This window comes from Rhinatrema bivittatum, chromosome 3 (assembly GCF_901001135.1).
Source record: "Rhinatrema bivittatum chromosome 3, aRhiBiv1.1, whole genome shotgun sequence".
Classification (NCBI taxonomy): domain Eukaryota; kingdom Metazoa; phylum Chordata; class Amphibia; order Gymnophiona; family Rhinatrematidae; genus Rhinatrema; species Rhinatrema bivittatum.
In genome coordinates this window covers 156800497-156826080 of record NC_042617.1, presented here as the reverse complement: position 1 = coordinate 156826080, position 25584 = coordinate 156800497, and the positions used below count along the sequence as shown (strand labels likewise).

General features: G+C 42.2%; 1 protein-coding gene across 10 annotated transcripts in view; it reads left to right on the top strand.

Moving 5' to 3' along the window:
- The window catches only part of SIPA1L2 (signal induced proliferation associated 1 like 2), a 492084-nt gene that overhangs the window by 145181 nt on the left and 321319 nt on the right, over positions 1-25584 (top strand). The window contains exon 3 of one of the 10 annotated variants that reach the window (XM_029593856.1): positions 25217-25386. The exons of the other annotated variants lie outside the window; for them this stretch is intronic. The gene's annotated coding sequence lies outside the window, so the exon portion shown is untranslated. The remainder of the gene's footprint in view (positions 1-25216; positions 25387-25584) is intronic. 10 annotated transcript variants of the gene reach the window in all.

Here is a 25584-nt window from a genome sequence, read left to right as displayed (position 1 = left end):
GCGTTGAAAATTAGGAGAACTTAATACATTACTTAGTTGCTCAGGTTTTCTGATGAGGTATATACAAAGTTAGGACTAGGGGCCTTTTCACAAGAAATTCAAATTGTGGTAGCTGCTATGCAGCCTGCAAAATGATCTGGTGAGTATGAAATTATGGTGCCATTTTATAAGAAGAGAGCTGCAGTTATTGGTCTCAAGCTGTCAGAAACTTTCAATGCCGTATTAGAAGAGGCAAAATTGTCAATTGCTGTGGATAATGCAATACGTTATCCAGAAAGCTGGAAACATTTCAGTCAGTTGGAGGGGGAAGGGGGGGGGGGTTTATAGGTCTTTATATCTGCTTTTGGTGATTAGATTAAACAGCTGGTGTAATTCTGAAGGATCAGATGGGATATATTCGTGTGGGACAAGGCATTGAAAATGTTAAAAGAACTATTTATAATATTGAAATTATACAAAACAAAAAAGTAAAAGAGAGGAGATAATTCTGTCATTGGATGCTGAAGAAAGCTTTTGATAAGGATAGAGTGCTCTTCCTTGTTTAAACCATTGAGACAGTATACATTTGGATCCCCTTTTGTAAAGAGAATAAAGGAAATGTAGAGTGTTGCTCAGGTGAAGATTAGTGTTAATAATGTATTTGTTGATCCTTGTGAAAGGAAGTCAAGGCTGTTCATTATGTCCACTTCTATTTGCTTTTTTTTTTTTTTAATACATTTAGTTCATGCCTTTTCATTGGTAGCTCAAGGTGAGTTACATTCAGGTATTTCCATGTCCCCAAACTCCATGAAGAGGGATCCAGCTGTGGGCTCCAGCACGCTGGAAATGATCAGCTCTTGATTTAGGGACTTTACTTCCTCTAACCCATCTTCCATATGTCTTGAAATTTGGGTTGCTACTATTTCTGATTCTATTGTAATTTAAGGGCCTGATTTACTAAGTTTTTTCCCCATAGATACAGAATTGGAAAAACAAACCTTAGTAAATCGGGCCTTAACTTTGTACCTGAATCGGTGGAGGGTGAAATGACTTGCCCAAGGTCACAAGGACTGTCAGCGGTGGTAATTGAGCCATTGGCCAGCAAAATTAGAAATCATGTTTAAATTTATGGTATACTAGAAAGGAGAGAGGCTCATTAAATTGCATTATTTGCAGATGATCTATTGGTATTCCTGACTAGGCCAGAGGTATGGTTGTGTGCCTTACTGGCTGTTGAAGATGTTTGGCAGGGTTCGGGGTTGTAAAGTAAACATAAAAACTAGGCACATAGTTCCATTAGACAGTTGGACTCTAGGGTTGTGTTGCAGTTTTGTTTAGCTGTAGAACGGGAGTGTAAAATTATTAAGTATTTAGGAGTGTGAGTATCATAGAAGTTGAATGTAATGCCCCTCACCTCTGCTTTGTAACAACTCCAGCATAGCCTCTGACAACATGCTGCTCCAAGGACCCGAGATAGAACTTCCTGTAACTCTGGACTGCCTTTATAGGTCCCCCAGCCAGGACTTCCTGTGGCACTGATTGATGACATAATATCCTCCATGAGTATATTCAGAAGTCCTTTGCAATCAACCAACGCCTGAGCAACGGGTCTCCCTGCCTTATCTGCAGTGTGTGTGTTGCTTTCGTTGTTGCCTTTGCCTTGCCTCTCTGTGCCCTGCCCTGCCCTGCCTTACTGGTTCCTGCCTTGTCTAGGTCCCTTGTACCTTGTCCTTGTCTTGTCTGTTCATCTCTGCCTGCCTTCTGGTTTTGACTCTGGCCTTGGACTCTGACTACTCTCTTGGACTGCCACCTGCCCTGATCTCAACTTGGACATGGGCCTGCCTGCCTGCCTGCTGCTAGCATCAACCTTGACCTGGAACTGGATACCATTTGTCTGCTGCCTGCCCTGGCCGCTACCCGAGACTCAACTACCTCTGACCACTCCTTATAGGACCCTTGCCCAAATCCTGTCAGCTCCTGGGACCCAAGGGCTCAACCTGCAGGGAACGGGGCTGGAATGGGAGAAACCCCTGATCCTGTCCTAGTAGGAGTGAGTCCACCTGCTGTTGGCGTGGGCCTAGTAGGTTCGCCTGCTAGGCTGTATCAACCACGCCACAGCCCAAGGGCTCACATCAGTGACACTCAAGTTAGTATATCAGAAGAGATCTCCCCATTTGGTGGACTTTTTTCATTAGAGAGAATTTGTATGTATTAATATAATTAGGTAAAGCCATGTTCCCTCCCTTTAACTTAAATTTAGCTAAAACCTATTGGGCTATGCTAGCATTTTTGCCTCCTCAAACAAAAAATTCAGTATGTTTATGCAAATCTTTAAAACCTTTTTCCACTATCTCTGTAGGTAACGGTGCAATATAAATATTAATCCAGGTTAACACATCTGTCTTAACTACTGCTTTCTGACCTAATCAAGACAGAGCACATAAACAGCATCTCAAAAGATCTGTTTTATTTTAGAAATCAATGGACTGTCAGCTCTTTTTTTAGTTTCATAACTTTATTTTTAGTTTTTTTCATTCTTTAATATACCTTTTAACAGTATTCCTCTCAAAATCATATCAACCAAGCAATATAACAGTTATTTGGCTTCTCAGGGTCACTCTGTAATAGATTCTCATTTGAAAAAGTGGATTAAACATTGCATTGAATTAGAGTGAGAATCTGCTGCAATTAGACAGCTCAGAATTGATATGAATCTCACAGATTGGAGAGGAGGAAGCTTTCCTTAAACATCCTGTTGTGAAACATAGGTTTCTGGTAAAAAGTTGCTGTTAAATGTGAATCAATGTTTCCATTGGCAGCTCTCCTTTGTTGATTAATCCCAATTTTTTTGTAAAATTAGGCAGAATTTTAGGGTCTTTGAGGAATTAGGTATTAAATAGACCGGTCAATTTGTTTAATGTGCATAGGTGCCTTCGTCTTTAAAGAGAGCTTACATGGTGGTTTTTATATCTCTGTTTAGATATCTGTAAATTAAATATATATTAAATAAAAGAGAGAGTAAACCATTATTGTAATACGTTTGAACGTTTCGTGATGGAGAACACCACTGCAAGAGGCTTCATCTTTTCCTATAGCCCACCTGATAGGGTGATGGTAAGCAAGTGGTGGATAGATATTTGGCTGCATGGGAGGATGGATGATGATAAGCTGTTTAAAATATCAAGGATTCTATATGAAAGGATTTGGAAGAGGTTTGTGAAAGGGAAATCTATAAGTGCGGTTTGCAAGAAAATGGTTACTAAATCACATAGAGGTGTTAAGTAACACCAGGCAACCTACACTAAATATATCCTGATGTCTTGGGTTTAATTGTGGGCATTGTAGAGGAAAAGGGACTCTTTTTACATTTGATTGAAATGTTTAGTTCAGATTAGCGAGATAAGGAAGAGGGCACAACGATTAGACCCTAGACCCTTTCATAGTGTTTTTGGGTTGTCCTGCGAAGGAAATGTATGCATTGGGAAGGAGCCTTCTTTAATTAGTCACTTGTTGGTTGCTGCAAGATGCAGCCCAGCTGAATCTCGGAGGCTGCTGCTTCACCCGTCCTTGGAGCTGGCTGCAGTTGGTCTGGTATATATTTACTGTGGAAAAGATTACATGCTTTGGTCTTACTTGGGATTCCCTTCTTAAGATGCATGACAGATGAGGGTTATTAATAGCATTGTAGTGAGTAAAATAGATCGTTAGTCTGGTGTGTGACCCCAATTGGTAATGAACAGTGGAGAAAGAGTCTGAAAGAAAAACTTGAGTACACAAGTTAAATGGCTTATAATTGCTTTGTAGTGCAATTGGAGGTTGGCTCATGGTTTGTTTTTTTTTCCATGAGACAATGGTTAGCTTCTTTGAGGATGTATGTTAGTTAGCCTTTATGTTTTGTTTTGTGCTGGGCTTTGCTCTTATGAGTATTAAACAAAAAGTGGGAATTGGACATCACCTAATCAGAACTACAAAGCTTTTGACTGATTTATCTGCCCATTGATTAACTTGTGAGCTCATGAACCAGCATTTACTGAGCAATAAGTAGTGATCTGCTCCTGCCATAATTCTGATCTATGCCATGGCTCTTTCCTATCCTTTGAGTAGCACAATGATTAAACATTTTCAAGTGTTTTTCTTGAAAAAAAAACCTAACATTTTTGGATATATATTTATTATTTAAAGATATCAAAGTGGTAATAACATGTTTTTACAAGAGTGATTTATACATACACTACCTTTATGTGTTTTTCTTTTTTTTTAGCTTGCTTTTTGAAGGAAAAAGAAGGCTTATGAGATTTGTGTGTGTTTATATCCCTAATTTTTGTTTGCTGTCCTAGCCACACCAGATTGCGGGCCAGCCTTGCACTATCTTTTTTGGATCCATGCAGACGCATAGATTGTGAAAGCATGCATATACGTGTCCCAGAAAAGCAGGCTGCTTTAGTTTTGGGTGGGACTCCTTGTTTTTTTTAAGAGGAAGCAAACAAACTAGAGCTGTGCAGATGTTGCCTCAAATATCTTAAATCTGGCATGTTCCTGATTTTAAATGTGTTCTGATTTTTCATAGCAGAAACAGATATACAAAGATTTCAAAAGAGTATTTTGCAAAAGCAAATAGAATCAGAAATATTAGCAACCCAAAAGCACAATACTGGTTAGAGTAAGTAAAATCCTTATATCAAGAGGTGATCATTTGCAGTGTGCTAGAGCCCACAGCTGGAGTCTGAGGACCTAGTCATGTAGAACCATTCACACAGATATTGATAAACGATATTCAAATTACAGCCATGAATGTGGAGTCTTCATTATTTCTATAAACAGGATAACATTCTGTTTTGTCTAAATATTGTTAAGGGTATAGGTCTAACTTGTCAAAGAAAAATGACCAATGATTCCAGATGTAGTGATACTACTTTGCTAGTCTCTCCATACTAGTCACCTACAGCCATTAAAAATCTGAAAATATAACTGCTGAACACATACCAAGTGGCACTGTAAAGCTACCAAAAGAAAATGGATTATCCCTCTCCCCTGTCCAAAAGAAAATGAGAAATTCAGTATATTTGCTGCTATACTTCTCTAAATGGTGAGTTTGCTTCTATTCAAGTTTGGTAGCTCATAACTCAGGCCCTTCTCTTGAATCTTAACCAATAGGCTGAGAAGTGACACAAATGTCTTTTGCCCTAGGACACAGAAAATTGTAGATAACTGTTTTAAGAACATAAGAAGTTGCCATATTGGGTCAGACCAAGAGTCCATGAAGCCCAGCATCCTGTTTTCAACAGTGCCTAATCCAGGTCACAAGTACCTGGCAAGTACCCAAACATTAAATAGAGCCCATGCTACTAATGCCAGTAATAGCAGTGGCTATTCCCTAAGCTTTGTCCTAAATCTGTTTTTGACTGTTACATAGGAAGTACTGTATATTGCTACTAACTTGTAAACATATCAGAGTGATAGAAGCAGCAGTGGTAGCATGATAGACATGTGCTCAAGAACAAACTTTACAGATTCTTGAATAGAAGAATGCGGCCTAGTGATTTTCTTCCCTGTTCTGCTTTGTGCAGAGATCAGGTATCTCATGTCATGATACATACAAGGCCCAAAAAAACCACCGAAAGGTTTGTGACTATGTAGTGCACAGCAGTATAAAGTTTTGCAGAGAATGGAAAGGAATTAAAATGTGCAAATATTTCAGATGTGGCTTAACAAGAAATGTGATGAAAGTGAAGTCAAAATTTATAATCCAGGATACCAAATACTAGAGTAACAAATATTTTACCCAGTAGCAGGGGCCCTGGTCTCCCATAATGCCACAGGAAGGGCTGCAACATCTGGTCCTTCCCATGGAATTCACTCTTCTCTGTGTAACCTGTGCAGGAGACTGGATGCCGGAGTGGTGGTGGTGGTGGTCCTCCTAGGCCTCCTCTCCATGCAAATCCCAGCTGGGTAAGAGGAGGACAGGGACAGTGAGTCACCTTTAGCCACATCCTTCTCCTCCTGCTGCTGATTCAGGGGTGTCACGCTTTGGATAGCATAGCGCTGTGGTGTCCGGTGGGGTTCTAAGCACAGCACTGGCCCGGATTAGCAGAGGAGGAGGAGGACACGGCCCAAGGCACTGTACCGCTATCCTCTTTTTACCAGCCGGGATGGAAGGGTGAGCAAGGAGGGAAAGAGTGCGTGAATGAAGGGATGGTGGCAAGAATGAGTGATGGGATGTGAGGAGACGGTGAGGAGTTTGGAGTGGATGTGGGGAGAAAGTGAAAGGATGGCCGTAAGACGTAAGTGAGGCAATAGGAGAAGGGGATGCGTAGAGAGGTGGTGGGATGTGAGTGGATTGTCCCTTCCTCTCCTGATCCCAGATTGCCCCCCCCTCCCCGATCCAGGATTCCCTCTTTTTCCTCCACCTCTCTCCACCACTTCCTCTGCCCCTCCTACCTGAGATTCCTTATCCTTTTTCTTTTTTTTTTTAAGATCCCCTCTCCTTCCTCTGGGATCCCCTGACTCTCCCCATGCTGCAGATCCCTTCCCCTTTCCACCCTTCCCAGCACCAATTGCTAAGATTTCTTTCAAAATTAACTTGAGATAAAAGAGAGCCAGAAAATGTCCTAAAGCCAAACAATAATGTATGTGTCTGCATATTGCATATTATGTAATATGCAGACACATACAGATTTGTGGAATTGTGCCACATAATTGCTGAAGGATTTCAAAAACTTTTCCATAGAATTTCTCAATTCTTGCCACAGTTTCTACGCTTGATCTGCCACAAGAAACTGGAGCTGTACTTATCAATACACCATAAAATGATTTCTTAGGCACATATGTAGTGAAGAGTAGAATTTAATATTTAGAAAATGTGGTTGTTGAAAAAAGTTATGTACTCCTGTACATTTTTTACAAATCCTCCATGTCATTTATTATAATTTCTCATTTTATGGTATGCTCTTTTCCTTCAACTATGGATTCCAAAACTCACTAGATAGTATAGGTAAAGTCTCTTCATTACCACATTTAAATGGTGTTTTTTTCTTCAGATGTTGAAATTAACAGATTTGACCCTTTCTGATGAAGCACCCCTCTGTGCAGGGAGGGGAGGTGTTGCTGAGCACTGGCAAATATTCATTTGGGTGCTGTGTTTTTGGTCTTAAGGCTGTGAATGGTCTTAAGCATGTACCCCGCTTCTGTTGACCAGAAGCATTATGTACAGTGCACGCAGTTTCCCCGGTTCCAAAGATAATGAGGGGTTTCTTTAGCACAGTGGATAAGAGCAAGGAAAGAGCAGTCCAGCTTGTACTTAGGAAGTACTAGAGAAAGTAGAGTGGTAAGTAAAATATGCTTATAGATTTTATGGCAGCCTGTTGAAACTGGATATTCCTCGTAACTTATGGGGGGATAATTTTGCAACAGCCCCCATAAAATTGAAGTCGATTACCCGCATACTTTGTATCAGTTTTCCAAAGGGGAAGTATATATTAGGGATGTGCATTTGTTCAGGACGAATAAATTGCCTAATTTGCCCTGGTTCGGGGACCCCGAATCCCGAATGAATATTTCCCGAAATTTCAGGAAAAATTAGTTTTCGGGTTAGCATGCACTAACGGGAGTTAGTGCGCACTAACCCGAAATTCGGGTCCCCCCCCCGAATTTCAAAGGCCCGAACCGCGGGAAATACGATATTTCCCACGGTGGGCCGAAAATGAAGCTTTGCACATCCCTATGTATGTACCTTTCTATGAAAATTATATCACAGAAATCACTAGTACACAATTACAAATTACACTTGCTGATTTGTGCACAGATTTTTCCAGGAAAATGTACACACAGACTTTTGAAAATGCAAAAAAAATAAGCACGAATGTAAGGGCACCCCCAATCCTGTCTCCAGAAACCCCCTCTGCTTACTGTGGGTAAACTTATGTGCATGCAGAATGTACGCATGTATGTTTAACTGCATACCTGCCAAGCAAATTTGGAAAACACCATTTCTGCGGGTGAAGGACTGTTTTACCTGAGAAACTGGCTTTGGAAATTACTCTTTCCAAGAAAAATGATGATATTTGATAATCTAAACTGAACTTTCTGTTTAAGGATTTTTTTTTTTTTATGTAGCATCCAAGATTTGGTGTTAGACTTGTAGGATTTGCTTAGGTGGTTCAGATGTCCCTGTTCATTTTGTGAAAACAGTTGGAAGAGATGAGCAGGTCTAGGTTTATCAGTTTAGATTTCTATTATTCCCTCCCCCTCCCCCTCCCACTTCCCATTGTGCTTATTGTGTGTAAATAATTCACACCCTGAGAAGCTGATCAGAAATTCAGCTCCATCATTGCCGGAATAAAGAAACAAAAAATAAACCAGTTCAATTTGATTATTTTAAAGGTCCAAAGCACTGTTTTTGTTCAAGTCCTGAAAGTAACCCGCAAAGCAGAATACTGGTTCACTGTATGACTTTTAAATAGAACCTCTTCTCCTCCTCCACCCCCCCCCGAGTAGTAAAGAATAATCCATTTGCCTTACAAAATCAAATTTAAAAAAAAATCGGAGCGTCGGAGGAGGAGTCTGGTGGGAAAACTCGCCCTTACTTTCAGGATTTTGAAAATTTAATTAGAAGGCGACGAGTCATTTAAAGAATTCGTTTCAGTGAAATTGCATCTGGCTGTTAAATGCCTTTTGTCTTCCCGAGTTACCATCAGCTGTGCGTAGTAATTTTAACACATTCCCACAAATGGAAATACCAGTGAGCTTCATGTCTGGATGGCTGAGTTTTGCACCTCGCTGGGTCAGCCAGTTAGTCATTTTGTGTGTTTGGGGTTTTGTTTTGAAAAAGAAAGGATTTGAAAGTTGGTGCATGTTGATTGACATGCAGGCTTATCTGGTCGAAAGATTGCTCCCAGCCAACAGAAAGCAGGCGGGGGTGCAGAAGAACTGTTTAAGAGGTCAATGCAAATTTCATGCTGTAAATTGGCTTGTGTTTTCCTCATTTTCACATGGCTTTGATGTTCACTTCTAGGGTTAAAAGGCCACACCACCAGTAGGCTTCCTTAGGGCTGTTCTGCTGTTTAAACAAATTAGTGTACTTATTAATACTTATTAATAATACTTATTATTTTGTTATTATGGAGTGTTTCTAATAAATTGCATTATCATTTTGTTTTGTGGGTAGCTTTTTCTCAGAGTACTTAAAACATTTCCCCGCATGCAGTTAAAGGATTCTGCTGGGTGGGAGCTGCCGTCAGTCTCTGCAGGAGACCATCCTAGCTTTGTTCGCTGGCACACCTTTTTTTTCCCCCTATTTTCCTCTAGCATTTAACCACCTCAGTGCGGGAGGAATAAGGAAAAGGACTTGCTGATGCACCAAGTTAAGCAGGGTTTGCTACAGTGAATGGCAGCATCTGCCCAGTGGGGCACTTTATGCAGGGCTGGTGCTGTCTGTTTTGCTGCTCTGTACAGATGACAACTGTACTACCCCTTCTGGTGGTAATGGTGGCCAGCCGCAGCAGTCACGGAGCACAGGGCCAGTGTGCGATCACAGGTACCAGACGTGGCTCTGTCTCCTCCATGGGTTTCGTTATTAAACAGGAAGCCTGAGGTCACGTGATGCGGTGAACCCGAGCAGACGCGAAAAGCTCGGGCTCCGGGCACCATATCTTGTTTATCTTATACCATTGAGACCATCCACGACTTTACCACATTTAAACAGACACCTACGATATCCTCTGCATGTCCATCGACAGATATATGCAAAAATCGCCTTCTACTATGCCCCTGAAAGGGAGACGAAAGGAAAAAAGAAAAACTCAGGCCTGCGCCAGACAAGATGTCTGCGACCACAGAAACCTTGGCAGCCTCTCCACTTAATGCCGAAATTATAGCAGACCTCACACTGCAAGTCACAAATTCAGTCATCACCGCTTTGGACACCAGATTTAAGGATCTTTCAGAACAAATCACAGATCTCAAAAAGTCAATATCCGAGCTCTCCCTGAGGATGGATTTAATAGAGGGCCAGGTTTCAAGTTCAGAAGATGACTCGCTTTCTGCTACCAATAAAATCCTCCTTTTGGAAAAAGACCTGAAAGCTCAAATAGAAAATATTGATGACTTGGAAAATCGATCTCGCAGGAGCAATATCAGGATCGTGGGAATACCGGAATCCGTGGAAGATAGGAACCTAGAATCTCTCCTAGAAACGTGGCTGCCGACAGCTTTAGATCTGCAAGACCTAACGGGGGCACTCTGCATAGAAGGATCCCTTAGATTGGGAAATAAGCGTGACTGAGATACCAGACCTCACATAGTTATTACAAAAGTTCTGAACTGGCTCCACAAGCAGCAACTAATGCAAGCATATCGGAAACAGAGAGACCTGTCTTTCTATGGCTCCCCCATAAGTCTTTTTCAGGGTTTTTCTTCACTAGTGACACAACGAAGAAAACTTCTCATCCTACTTTGCACAAACCTTACTCAAAAACAAATACGTTTTCAGGTGTAATACCCGGCGAAGCTCAAAATATGGCATGCCAACAAAACTCATATTTTGGACGATGTGACATCTGCAAAGGCCTGTGAGTGAGTCCATCATTACTTTGTTTTACTAATCATTTCTTTAAGATGCCTTATCTACCCGGCATCTGTAATCTGCCAGTATGTTTCGAATTATCATTGTTGATAAAGTTGTTCCAGACTACGGCAACTGAGTGGTCTAGCCACAGACCTGCTTTTGACCTCTGTAGCCCAAAGAAGGCAGTATACCTTACTACAGATTACACTCGTTTCGTCGAGCCACCATGTCATAATCCGGAAAAGACCAGAGTCAGGGATCTTCAAGGGGATGGACAAAACTCCGATACTTGAAAAGGTGAAATCCAAAACCTCTGGCGACGGATTTCTGTGAGTAGGCCTCACGTTGCGCACCTTTCATGAAAACTGAATACCGATTAGAATGTACATAAGACCTAAATTCTGTTACTGAAAACAATAAGGAAACTTCTGCATACTTCTTGGCCTGTTGCCAGAAAAAAAAAAGACAGTAGCAGACCAGAATAGCTACTAAATTATACCGACATGCATATACTGCATCGAGCTGTTACGCCACAACCTGGAAGAGCTCAGTGATTGGGGTGTTACATTTCTCTGCATACACGTGGAATCATACGTTGGAGGAGACAGCGGTAACGTTTATCTGATGGAGTCCGGCCTCTTTCTGTGCAATGCCACGATACTCGTGTCTCCTTTGGAAATTCTGCCATATAACTGAATCAAGTGAACGTTTTAGAAATTGGAATTTTTCAAATTTGATATTAATGGCGAGAGACACTCATTTGCAACTAAACATTAATGTTTAGGGTTAATAACTCTTCTTTTTCTATTCTACCTACATCCTTCTGCCGGCTATTAATCTGTCTAAGGGTTCTTTTTTTCTCTGCCAATTTCTCGGGACCTCATTCCTGGGGGATGGTGCCTGTGCACATCATAAACATACCTCAAGCTCCTATGCTGGATCCTTTAATAGAGAGATCTGGAGGGGGGGGGGGGGGCATCAGGGATGGTAGTGAAAAGGAAAGAGAAGACACTGATTATATGTTCGCAACGAGCTTGGTTACAATATTGCAGAAAATTCACTCTTACTATTTGGTTTCTTTAACATGTTCTTGCCAGACCTGGGAGATATGTTAAACCTGCAGAGGAGCTAGGCTGGGAGCCCCACCACGGCCAAATCCTTATAACCTTTGGCAAGTCCCAATCCCATAGATTTACATGTTTGACCGTATTCGACTAACTTCATTAAATGTAAACGGCTTGGGCAACCCCATTAAACCTTCCAAAGTGCTTCAGAAACTCAAACGGTCTAAGGTGGATGTTGCTTGCCTTCAGGAGACTCATCTCTCGGCCACTGACAGCAGAAAACTGTGCCGTGAATGGGTGGGCTCAGTATATTACGCACTGGCAACGGGAAAGAAAGTGGGAGTAGCAGTTTTACTTCATAAAAACATCCCTTTCCAACGGGAAAAAGAATTCCAAGACCCAGAAGGGAAGTATACTATCTTGATAAGGAGATTAAAGGGCAAGGATACCATGATATGTAATCTATATGGCCCAAATACCTACAACCAGAATTTTTTTACTAATTTAGTTAACCTCCTCACCATTCATAGAAAGGAGTGGCTGGTTATATCTGGGGATTTTAATTTCACTCACAACCCAGGGATGGATCGATTGTCGAACATGCAAGCAGGCCAGAGAACTGACCAACAAAAGGGAGTGGCTTATGTTTGTGACAATTTACAAACTGTGGACTTATGGAGGGTGCTTCACCCTGATGAAAGAGACTATAGTCACATGTGCAGAGCCCACATTACATTATCTCGAATTGATTACATATTAGGCTCCCAAGACATATTTCCACACATCCAAGATGCAGTAATAGGTGGTGTGGATGTATCAGATCATGCTTTAATATGGATAGACATTAAGGGCCAGATTTTCAAAAGGTTACGGGTAGGGATGTGAATCGTTTTTCTGACGGATGAAAATATCGTACGATATTTTCTTATCCATCAGGTAATGGGGGTCCCTGAAAGCGATAGGAAAACTCCATGAAATTTTTGTGTGGTTTCCTTAACATTTTGGGGGGTGGCGGGAAGAAAGGGCACACAGATAAGCAACCCCGAAACCCACCCCATCCCTTTAAATTGAATTATTTAGAATCCCCCACCCTTCCGACCCTCCCCCCCAAACGTTTCTAAAGTACCTGGTGGTCCAGCGGGGGTCCCGAGAGCGATCTCCCACTCTTGGGCCGTCTGCTTCCAATAATCAAAATGGCGCCGATGGCTCTTTGCCCTTACCAAGTGACAGGGGCACTAAGCCGAATAACGATTTTTGACGAAAATTCAGGGGAAATGCGATCGTTTCTCATTTTTCACGAATTTTTGATGAATTAAGAAATATTATACGATATTTTAATTCGTCATAAAAATGATTCACATCCCTAGTATCTGCTGCTCTGTGCAGGTTACCACACATGCAGAAATGTTACTCTTAAAGTTAATATAGATCAACCTATTTCTTCATGTCCATCCTCTAGCCTTCTAGGGATCCACATTGTTTATCTCATGTCCTTTTGAATTCCCCATTAGTGCGCGCTAACTCCCATTAGCGCACATTAACAAAAACCGTTACTTTTTGTTACTTTTTGTTATTTTTTGCTATTTTTGTTAGTGCGTGCTAATGGGAGTTTGCGCGCACTAATCTGAAAAAACGATTTTTCACTAAAAAAAAAAAAATGCTGATCCACGGGAAACTGAGATTTTCTTGTGGCCACACGAACCCGATAGCAGAAACGATGGGGCACCCGATTCACATCCCTAGCAGATACTGCCCTTAACAGAAGGCATGGAATTAATCTGCATGGAGAGGCAATTACTAACATAAACAACTTGTGGGGCAGACTGGAGGGACTATTTGGTCTTTATCTGATGTCATTTACTATGTTACTCCTCTTCAAATTCTACTTCATTAGGAAACATTGGTGATGAATGCATCCACCAGGTGGTGGGGTGTGCACATAGGCCCCTTCTGAACTTGAGGGATCTGGTTAGCAATGACATATCTTTTATCAGATCAACTTCTTAGAGCTACATGCCATTTGTTATATGTTGAGAGTATTCTTGTATCTCCTTCAGGGAAAGAAAATTCTGATCCATACCAACAACCAGGGTGAACATGTAGTGAGACACAGGGTCCTGGATCCTCTGCCAGAGAGCTCTGAAAATTTAGGAGTGGACTCACAGTCACAGACTCCAAGCAGTCTATCTTTTCAGAATCTCCAACATGCTAGTAGATTGCCTCGGCAGGGTTTTTTGTTCCCATGAGTGGTCCCTGGACCCAAAGGGTGGCAGACAGGCTATTCAACCTCTGGGGTCACACATCAGTTGAACAGTTTGTGGCAGAAGACAACAAGAAAGTCAATAAATTTTGTTCCAAAGCAAGTTGAGATCCACTCTGGTTGCTTTTCTTCTTGAGTCAGACACAGATATATTGTATGCCTTTCCTTCACTCCCGCTGGTGGCAAGCCAGTGTGGAGGGTACTCAAAGACAAGGCACATCTTATCCTATCACTCCAGTTTGGTCGAGGCTAATGTGGTTATCTTACCTCATCAAATTGTTGGTCCATCCACCATTCCCTCTGGGATCCGATCCGGCTCTACGAATTCAAGAGGAGGCTCTATGTCATCCAAATCTCCTCTTCTCAAGTTAACAGCATGGATGTTGAGTGCTTGATAGTGTCAAAATGATCACTATCTAAGGAGGTTCAGGCCATCATGATTTCAACCAGGAAGCCGCCTACTAGACAAGTATACAGCTTCAAATGAAAGCAATTTGCCTCTTGGTGTCATGCAGGCTCCGAACCAATTCACCTGTGCCCCAAAAGATCTACTTTAATACTTATCCCTTTCCTCTTTAGACCTCAGTATGTCATCAGTCAAAGCGCATCTTGGTGCCATTGCCGCTTATCACCTTCAAGTAAATGGACAGCCAATCTCCATCTCTAGTATCAAAGTTCATGAAAGTTTTGTGGCACATGAGACCTCCAGTTGCAAAACTACTGGTGTAAGGGTTTCTTATCATCTTATCACAACTGATGAAGCCTCCCTATGAGGTAATGGAGTCAGTTTCCTTCGTTTGTTGCCTGGAAGGTGGTATTTCTAGTTGCTATCACTTCGACTAGAAGTGTCAGTGAGCTACAACCATTGGTTCATTACTCTACATACCTACAGTTTTTCCACAATAGCATAGTGCTGTGCACTCACCCTAAGTATCTGCAAAAGTGGTTTCAGCATTTCATTTGAATCAAGCCATAATTGTGTCCATGTTCTTTCCAAAACCTCATGCACATAAAGGGGAGAAGACCCTTCATTCACTGTACTGTAAAAAGGCCTTGGCCTATTATATGAAGAGAACTCAACCACATTGTCATGCTCCTCATCTTTTCATCTCTTTTGACCCTAACAGACTGGGAATAGCTATTGCCAAGTGTACTTTGTCCAACTGGATAACAGACTGCATCGCATTACTATGCTCTGGCTGGCCTCCAGAAGAGACTCTGTCAAGGCTTTTCAACTAAGAGCCTTGGCTAGTTCTGTTGCTCTCCTGTTGTGTCCCGCGCCCGTGGCCGTCCGCAGGCACAGCCCCCTACCTCGTCCTCGTGATCGGGCCACCGGCGGCAGCGTCGGGGCAGACTGCCCTGCGTCCGGGCCCGGTGCCCCCGCGCATCGGCACAGGCCTCTGGGCTAGCCACCGGGTCTGGAGCCGCCATCTTAGGTGCGAGGCCGCGCCTCCTCACCAGAGTTAAAGGGACCTCGTTCCTTTAAGTGCTCTCAGCTGATTCCTATCCACAGGGCCAGAGGAAGTATAAAAGGAGACTTCCTCTGACCATTCCTTGACTTGGCAACGTTCTCCAGTGCTGTCTAGTCTGCTTGCTTCGGTGAGTTCCTTATGCTTCGGATCCTTGTTCCTGTTTCGTCTTGGTGTTCCTGGTTCCTGACTTCGGATTGGCTTACGGTGATTCTCTGGTGTGTGACTGCGGATTGGCAAGCGGTGATTCTCTGGTGTGCCACTTCGGACTGGCAAGTGGTGATCCCTCAGTGCATGACTTCGGACTGGTGAGCGACGACCCTCTGGCACTGACCTTGGACTTCTCCCAAACTACCGTCTCCAAGGGCCCACCTAAGTCCCAGCGATCCAGGTCCCTACGGGCTCCTCCCGGGAGGACCGTGGGCTTCCAGAGCGAAGCTCCAGTCAGCCCTTGCATCGATTCCTTGACCTCTCAAAGGTCCACCTAAGTCCCAGCGGTCTGGGTCCCTACAAGCTCCTCCTGGGGGGATCGCAGACTTCCAGTGGTGAAGACACACTTCCTTTCTTCATCTCACCACTCTTCGTCTGCCTTCACAGTCGCCTCTGTCTCCTGTTCCGAGGGTCAGCTGGTCACGCCTTCTGTTCCTGCCTCGCCACCCGACGGGACAACCCTCGGACCATCATCCCAAGGTATTCCATCCTCCCGTCAGCCCAAGGGTCAACAATCCTGAGCATAACATCTCCTAAGAGTCGTTTCCATTGAAAACATCAGCAAAGTTGCAACTTGGTTGTAAGTTCACACCTTCACATCCCATTACTGTCTGGACAATCAGTCAAGAGTTGACAATAATTTTGGACAAGCAGTTTTGCTTACATCTGTTCATCCAGTAGTCCACACTCCAATATGGGTGGGAGGGTGGGTGTTGATCCAGGTTGCTTTTTCAGTAAGTGCTTCACTGCAGTTCTCAGCTTGAGACTCCTCATATGTCTTGTGTACCATAAGTGGGGTTTTCCATAGACAGTAGGATGAATTAGCCATGCTTAATACCTGCCTAATCCCTGGAGAGGAAGGAAGAAAAGTGAATGAGTGGAAGAGAAATTAGAGGTTATTAGATTTGTTCAGGACTACTTCCGATATATAGTGTTTAGACCTGTTTGAAAAGGAGGTAAAGCCTTCTTTGGGAAATGCAGGATGTGGAGAAAATAATTCTTACAAAGAGATCTGATTGCAACTCCTGGGGCCAATTGCTTTTTCTAGGATATCTTTACAGTTCTGGGGGAATTCAACTGCTAAAATTGCAGTAGGTTCGGTATATTAAAGCAATGCTTTATAGACTAGAGTTTGCTGCCTGGGGTAAAGCTTGCTTTAAATATAGAATTATGGAAATCAAAGGGCTATTGAGTTTGTAAGACTGATGCCCCCATCTAAATTAGAAGTGGTATCTCTGAATGTGAGTGGGATAGATCACGCAATTATAATGATTTTAAATTGTATTAATAAGGAGAATTCTGATGTAGTAGTATTACATGTCATGCACCTCTCTTATAAATAATCCTTAAAATTGAAAGGCGGATAGGTCATGGAATATGACTTTTTGCCAATGGTGGGGGAAGAAAACGAGTTGCTATCTTGTTTAAAAAAAGAAAACAAATCCTCAAATCTTCAACTGATATTTTAAACATCAATTATGAAGGGGAGTTGGGTTTTTTTTTGTACCCAGATGCAGGTGTTGCATCTGGGTACAGAAAAGAGCTTTTATAAAATGTACGTACACTCCAACAGTGGATTTCCTAGAATTCTTTCAAAGTTCTGCCAGTCATATTTCCTCTTCAGGGGATATATCTATTGTTATAGGAGGGAACTTCAGTCAGCTGCTAGATCTGGTGTTAGATAGGCAGTCTAAATGTAAAGGAAACATATTATATCTCTAAAGGCGATTAAATCACTGTGGTGGGGGAGCGCTTTTAGACTCGTGGAGAGTTTTACATCCTACAGATAGAGATCATCTATCTTTCCCCTTTTCTAATCAAATATATATATATATATATTCAACCATTTCTTGATTTTCAAAATGCTCGTGCCTTCAGTGGTCTAGGCAGAGATTTATCATACTAATACATGGGAAAGGCAGAAATCGTCCCAGTCCAATTTGGTGCTTTAACTCGAGGTTTCTGGAGGATCAGGTTAACAAGACAGTTGTAAAATGTTTCATTTTAGTAATCCATGTGAGGTTTTAACATAACGTAAGAAAAGCCATGTTGCATCAGACCATCAAGCCCAGCATGCTGTATCCTACTATGGCCAATCTGCCTCCATTGCATGCACGTTTAGCTCATGCATATTCATTGTGTATATCCTGAAAACTTGACTGGCTGGGGATCCTACAAACAAGTTTGGGACCCATTGCTCTATCATATTCTCTCTCCGTCATCTCTTCTCCAAGCTGAAGAGTCCTAATTTATTTAACATTTCTCTATAAGGGCACTATTCCATCACTTTTATCATTATTGTTGCTTTTGCTTGCTAATAAATGGGATTTTTTTTTAAAGCTACTCTTAGTGGAGTGATTATAATCTTTAGTGCTGGAGAGAGTTGGCCAAGGAAACAGGAACTGCATAATTTGGAACATAAGTCAAATACAGAGAATAAATATATCAGTCGGAAATGTAACACTTTATTGTTGCAACTTCAGAAGCTGAAATACAAATATAATAGCATTTTAGTTAAAAGCAGGCAAATCTGTTTACTTACAGAAAGCTTGCTATTCAGAATAGCACAATATTTGAAAGCAAAAACAGAAAAGGAGGGCGTTCAAGTTGAACAATCATCACATGGTAAGTTATTTTGTAAAGATAATGAGATTGCACCAGGATTTATGGAGGAGTATTCCATTCTTTATCGGTCAGAAACTATATGTAACATTGAGAATATTAATGTATTTGTGAATACATTGGATCAGCTCCAGTTAAATCTGGTGGAAACAAAGTAAACTAGGCTCTATAGTTTCCAGAAGGAAATTCAAGAAATCAGTAAATCTCTAATTTCACATAAAACATGGGGACTGCCTTATAAAAGAGCTCCTCGCTCATTCACTCGGTGCCTTGGCAAGGAGTCATCTGGGACTAGTCCTTCCTAGGATGACTCCGCTTCCTGTTCCTACCTGGCGTTCTTGGTCTCTGGATTCCATGTCTCGTCTTCCAAGTGGTCCTGATGTTCCGTCTTCCAAGTGTTCCTGACGTCCTTGTCTCCTTGGCTGCACAAGTCTCCTGTTGATCCCGGCTTTTAACCTCCCTTTCACTGAGTCCTGCCTCAGTGCTCCGGCTCAGAGTCTCGTCTCTGGGTATCTGGCTCCGAGTCCCATCTCCGAGCTTCTTCCTTGAACTGTGTCCGGGTCTTCGGAGCTGCTTGCTCTTACCTCTGTCTCCTTCATGTGTGAGTTCCAAGTCTTCGTCTTCATTCCAAGATCCAAACTCCAGAGCCTTTGGCCTTCGCTACCTTGTGCCCTGCCTCATGTCCAGCCTGCCACCTCTGCTGCTTCCTGTGGCAGGTCCGAAAGGGCTTGGAATAGTCGGAGGACCACACAGAGGCCAACCTTGCGTGATTGGTCTCACCAAGGCATGCAGGTTGGCAGGGGCCTGGCCATCTCCACTCCCAGACGAGGTACGTCCTACTGTAGGGACACACTCCTCTTGCCCCCTATTGCTCTTCCCATCCCAGCACAACATGCAGACCCCTAACTGGTCTAACCTTTCTTTATGGAGCTGCCATTCCATCCCCTCTATCAAAACGTTGTATGTCATTGTAATGTTTATTATGTATGTAACACTGTTACTCGCTGAGGATTGTAGATCAGCGGATTACAAATTTTTGTAAATAAACTTTTGATTGCACTTCTCTAATCTTTTCTGGTTCTGCTACGTCTTTTTTTGAGATGGGGCGATCAGACTTCAATGCGATACTCAAGATGCTTTTACACCATCGATGGATATCAAGGCAGCATTGTATTTCCAGTTTTGTTTTTTTGTTTCTTTCTGATTAGTTCCTACCATTCTGTTTGCTTTTCAGGCTGCTGCTGCACAATGAGCTGGGGACTGCTTACTCAAAATTACAGGCCTCGCTCAGTTAATGCAAACTGTAAAATTTTATACGATGATATTAGCCCAAAGATTAGAAAAATCATGAGGATTAATCTGCATTGATCAGTCACGTTTGTCAAAGGGTCATTACTGCACAGATGGTAATGCAAGGCTGCTACATAACATCCTGTAAAGAGCTGCAGAGATGGAGGTTAGGGCTGTCGCAGTTTCATCAGATGCTAAAAAGGCTTCCAGTCGGGTGGAGTGGGAGTATTTATTTCAGGTTTTAGATTGGTTTGGTTTTGGAAAATCTTATGTACGAATGATATGTACAATGGGTGGGGCCCTTACAGTGAAGCTGTTGGTGAATAATGATCTTTCAAATTCTTTGCTGTACTTAGAGGTACAAGACGGGGTTGTCCTTTTTTCATCACTTTGTTTAATTTAACTCTAAAGCCTTTTGCGGTTGCCATGAGACAAATTAAAGAAATTCATAGCTTCATTGTTAATGACACTTAAATGTAAGATACCCATCTATGCAGAGGATAGGTTAATAGATCTAACACTTCAGATGTTGCCATACCTAAACTCTTAGACAGTATTATCTTGCTTTCACATCTATCTAGTTAAAAATCAGTTGTTCTAAATTGGAAGCTGTCCTCCGTAATATTCATTATGTAAAGACTACTTCATATCTCTACTCATTTCAGTGAAAACATGAGGATAAAGTACTTCTCAATGATATACCATAAAGATTTAGAAAAGCGATTAATATGGAAAAATTGGAAGGTTTATTTCAATATGGTTTTTTTTAAAGTGGTCACCATTATACTTACCTTGATGGGAAGACTTGAAGCTTGTGTAATGGCTGCTACACTGTATGCAAATCATATTTTTTAAAAATATTTCTATATTGCCTTCCCAAAAAAAAAAATCATCCAAAGTGGTTTACAGCTCTTTAAAATACAAATAAAATAACTTCCTAATTACACAGCTTAAAGTTCCCAAATTAAATCCTCATTCACCCAGCATGAACCAAATGAGCCTTACCAGAACCCTTCAACTACCATTTACCCAACTCTCCCCTACTGGGTCTAACTCACTCTAGTAAAGTCTTCGTCAAAAAGCAAGATAATTCATTTCCTGTCTAATCTCCACCAGAAATCTGTTCTATAGTTACGGAGAAGACCTGGGCCTAATCTGAGAATCTTGCTTTAACTTACAAGGTGGTACTCTAAGATGTGCCCCCTGACTAAATTATGACCTTCTCTAAGGAACAAACCACTCCAGCTTATTAAACAGAGATCAGTGGCCCATTATCACCATGCATAACTTTAAACACTAGAGCTAAAAGCTTAAATTGAAAATTGTCCACCATCGGAAGTCATTGCAGAGTTCCAAGCACTTGCACAGAAGAAGTATGTCTAGAACAACCCCAGATTAACTGTGCTGCTTCTTTTTGGACAATATGCATGAGGGGGGTGGGGGTAATTTTCAAAAGGACTTTCACACTTAAAACTGGGTTTTACACACGTAAGTGGACTATTGAAAATTGCTGCAGTATATGCCATTGAATTCTCAATAGGCACTTCATGCGGGTAAATAGCTTTTGACAATTGCTACAATTTGTATTACATTTACTTCATAACTCCTTTGAAAATTCACCTGTAAGTACGTGAGTGGGCTTTGGAAAATTGCCATGAGATATGCCATTGAATTGTCAATAGATTTTGCATGTATAAGTGCACCTTAAGCTCATAAATGGGTTTTTGAAAATTGGTATGATATTTGCTAAATCCTTTTGAAAATTATCCTTGTAGTTACAGTAGTCCAGTTGTGACAGCACTCACATAAACCACTGTCTTTAAGGAACCTATATTATATGTTGCAGCTTCGAAAACGCTGAATGAATTGTCTGAGCAGTATGACCTTCAGAAAAATAAGGATGAAATTTAGTTTAGTAAATTCACAAAAATTGAAAAGGCTTTAGTTGCAGCACTGTATATTAGCAGGAAAAATTGATATCTGTTCATGGCAAGATATTCCAGAGATTTTTGAAACCTGTGATAAGGTGCTGGCATCCTTTAAAATAGCTTTGGGGTTCCAACTGTGTTCAGGGCCACATTTAGGGATAGGTAAATGTAGACAACGCCCTTTGGTGCCAAATTCTTATAGGCGCCGGAGCATCTCCATCGCTGCCGGGCCTAAATCCAAAACTGGTGGTGCTTCTCTCCTCTAGTGCCGCAGGCTCTGAAAAATCAGCACGGGGGGATTCAGCAGCCCTCGCCTATTGATGGAACTTGCACTGCGACATCCTGTCCCTCGCCCGGGTTTTGGTGGTAACAAGAAGCCAGTGCAGGAGGAGGTGGCAGTGGCACTGCTGGGTCTGTCAGCGCACGAGGGCACTGATTTTTTTTTTCTATCCGTTTCTGCTGCAACCGTAGCTGGCACAGCCACTTCAAGGTGGGGAAGGGGGGATACCCTGAGAGGTGGTTTTGACCAGGGAGGATGGTCCAATTCTCCCTCCCGCCTTGCAGGGAGGCAGGGGAGGATAACTTCCCCTTCCCCCATTGCCTGTAGGCACAGGTCACCTGAACCTGGCCCTCTCCGTGTTTGTGGAATGTACGCTACTGGACATGGCTGAGGAGTAGAAGTAGTATTCAAAAAGGACTGAAGGGGCCTATATGGAACTTGCACAATGGGCTAACTTTTTTTTTTTTTCTATTTTGTGGGATTAAGTCATTGTGGGTTTCGATGTCTGCATCCCTTACTCAAGCTTTATATTTTATTGTTCAAAGTGTGGACTGGCTTTGGCAAAAAAAAAAATAAAAAATCTCCAAACTTAGTACTCAGCAAGTTAATAAATACTGGTTTTGTCACTCAGAGCGAGAGAGGGACATTCTCACATGGGCTACATTTCTAATAAGGCCATTTTTAACACAGATGTGGGGAAGAGTTTAATGGTATTATGAATATCCAGGGTGAGATTTTATTTCATAGTCCTATTTTGAACGCAGCTATCAAAATTATTTCTATATGTAATAAGAAATTGATAGATATTTGACTACCCTTGACCTTAAACTATTTGTATCAAGAGGAAGGATAGTACCTTCCTAGAAATAACATATTGTACTTGGTAAAATACAGTATGTTTGACCTACGACTGTAAAGCTGTGAAACTGAAAAATAAAGTAGACTTAGAACATTTTAGGAAACCTGGAAACCTGCAGATCAACGTGTGTCCCAGGTGCAGTTATTGCCCCTTTTTTTTTATTGTATCATTAGGTAAAATGTGTTGTATTGTATAAGGTAGTATCCTCTCAGATGAGTTAATGTTACATTCACTAAATGGAAACTGTACATAACATTTCTTATGAATTCACTAGAAAAAAACCCAAACGTATGTGAACACTGGTACCAAGGGAAGACGTGTCCCAGATTTGGTTGCCAAAAAAAGATGACCTTACTGGAAGGACACCTCCTGCAAGGTGCAGGCTTGGCAGTGCTCGACGGCCGCCAGCGTCTGCTACAGGGCCAGCCCCCTGCCCTCACTCCGCAGGACTGAACACATCGCCTCCACATCGCACTTTGTTGGTGGTGGCATTCATTTCTTTTTTATGTTCTGCATATCCAAAATAATAATCTAGATGTATCACAAAGTACATTCATAAATAAAATCACATACAATAAACAAACAGATCCTGGCTGGCTCTAGCAAAGTTAGCCGGCTAACTTTCCAGGGATATTCAGCGAAGCAGGCACGCCACTTAAAGTTATCTTAAAGTTAGCCTGATAAATTTGTCTGGCTAACTTTAGCACAGCTATTTGGCTTCCCTTAATTTATCCGGCTACCTTTAAGAGTCAAAACTCTGAAAATGCTGCAGTAATCTGGATAACTTAGGGGGCCCATTTACTAAGCTGAATCGGGCATTTACCACGCAACAATAATGCACAGTTTTTCTCTCCCACTCCCCGGTAACACATGCATGTAAATAAAATAAAACGACTTGCAGGAAAATGAGGGAGCCTCAGGATTGCTAACGTACATCTTGATGCGCCTAGGCCATGATTTAAAGGGGCTGTGGGCCCATTGTATCCCCCACCCAAGTGTGCCTAAAGCCACCAATCCCCCTACCACCCGTTGAGGCAGCTGGTATAAAAAGTGAAAATTGTAAAAGGTGCAGGTTTGACACAAAGCCCACTCCCCCTTTCCCTTGGCCAAAACCTCTCCGATCCTGGTCCCGCCTTCTGTACTTTTCCAAGACAGTGGCCCAGCACGGCCAAAGGTAAAATATCGACCAGCTGGCATCATTTTGCCACCAGGGGATGTCTTGGAAAGACATGGGGGGTTAAAAGGGTGGGCAGGAGTCTGGGATGGTGAGAATTGACAGATGAGGGAGGGTTTTGGGGAGGGTTGGGGACCTTCACATTTTACCATTTGTACTTTTTAATACCGGCTGCCTCAAGGGGCAGCGGTCTGGGTGGGACAGGGGAGTCTCGAGACCCCGGGGAGTTTGGCACACTTGACGGTAATAGCATTGTGTGCTCTCCTTCATACACTATTTAACAGTAGGCCCACTAAAGCCTAAAAGTTAATCAACTGCCTTGGAATTGGTGTTGACTTTAAGCGCGAATCGTGCATCGCAAAATTACATGTGTTAAGTAGCCAAAATTGAAAGGGGTGGTCAGCCTGGGGGATTTCATGCCTCCACCTCTCAAGCAAGAGTGATTCTTCCGCAGCACATAATCGGATACCCCTAAACACATTGTGGTACCCCCCTTCCCCCTTCCCCCCCTTCCCCCCATTCTGACACCCCAGACACATTGCAGGGTGCGCTCTCCCTCCCCTCAAATAATGCTACTTAATGGTAATTTATAAAGTGATAGTGGTGAAGGGGAATGCAGTGATGCTGACAGGAGGACTCTGTCCTTTCTACCAGACTACCCTTGCAGATGGGGACCCTCCAGAATACTAAGAGGGGTGGGAGTAAGCGCTGGTCCCACTTTGAGGGATTGGGGCTTTGAGGGCACGGTACTGGGACTGCATGAGAGGGAGGAGAAGGAAGTCAAAGGGTGTTAGGGGGTGATTGGAGGTTTCTGGGGAGGGGGCTGTTAGGGCATGGATTTGGGATGCATCTTTTTGGTCAGATGAAATCCCCCATGTTATCCCTTGTAATCACTTTGGACTGGTTAGTGTGTGTGTGTGTGTGTGTGTGTGTGTGTGTGGCAGGGGGGGGGGGTGTAATAATCCATCTTTTGCATTCTAAACTGTCTTGGTTAGTATGAGTTCTTTCTGAGGACAATCAATTTTTGTGGCGTGCAAGCTACAATTTAGCGCATAAACCATTAAGTGTCATTTTAGCTTACACGCTAAATTTGTGCGTATAAACAATTGTTTAGTGTGTTGGCACTTCTGTACTCACTTTTTACTCAATGAATCCATATTGATGATGACGATTTGACCTTCCATGCATCTTTGCTCCAGATTTATGATTAAATCTTTTGTATGAAGAACAGACATAATGAAAAATTTGAAAGAATACAACTCAGGAACACTGGTGGACTCTTACCAGTGCCCCTATGTCAACAAATGTTTCCTCTGACCCCAGTAGAAACCATCTCCCCAACCCCCCACAAGGCTACAAAGGATATAGCCATTAAAAAGAGGGTTCAGATGTCTTTCTGGAAATATCATTCAGAATCGCGCTCCGAACATTATGGGGCAACGACTGACTATAGAGGTCCCATATTTGTAGAAAAGTCTTAGTCTTCTTCTGAGTATCCACTTGTTCATTGTATTTTTCAGAAAGGCGCATAAAATGCACTACATTCTACCACTGAGTAAGGGTAGGCGGCAGCTTTGTAAAATGGCTTTCTTGCCAAGCAACAGAACCTTATGCAGCCACAACTTTACAAACTTCTGCCCAACAGCAATGCCAGGCAAAGAATCAAACAGGAGCATTTTCGGGCAAAGAGGTAACTTAATTTTTGTCACTTTATAAATGTAATGACGTATATCCTCCCAAAAAGTAACAATGTAAGAACAGTGCCAAAATTGATGTCCCATTGTCCCCACATGAACTTTACATTTAACGCACTGTAAGATGCTAATTGTTGTGGGATGTAGTACCTCATTAGAAACTTATACTGTGTTTCTTGAAGATCTAGACTACT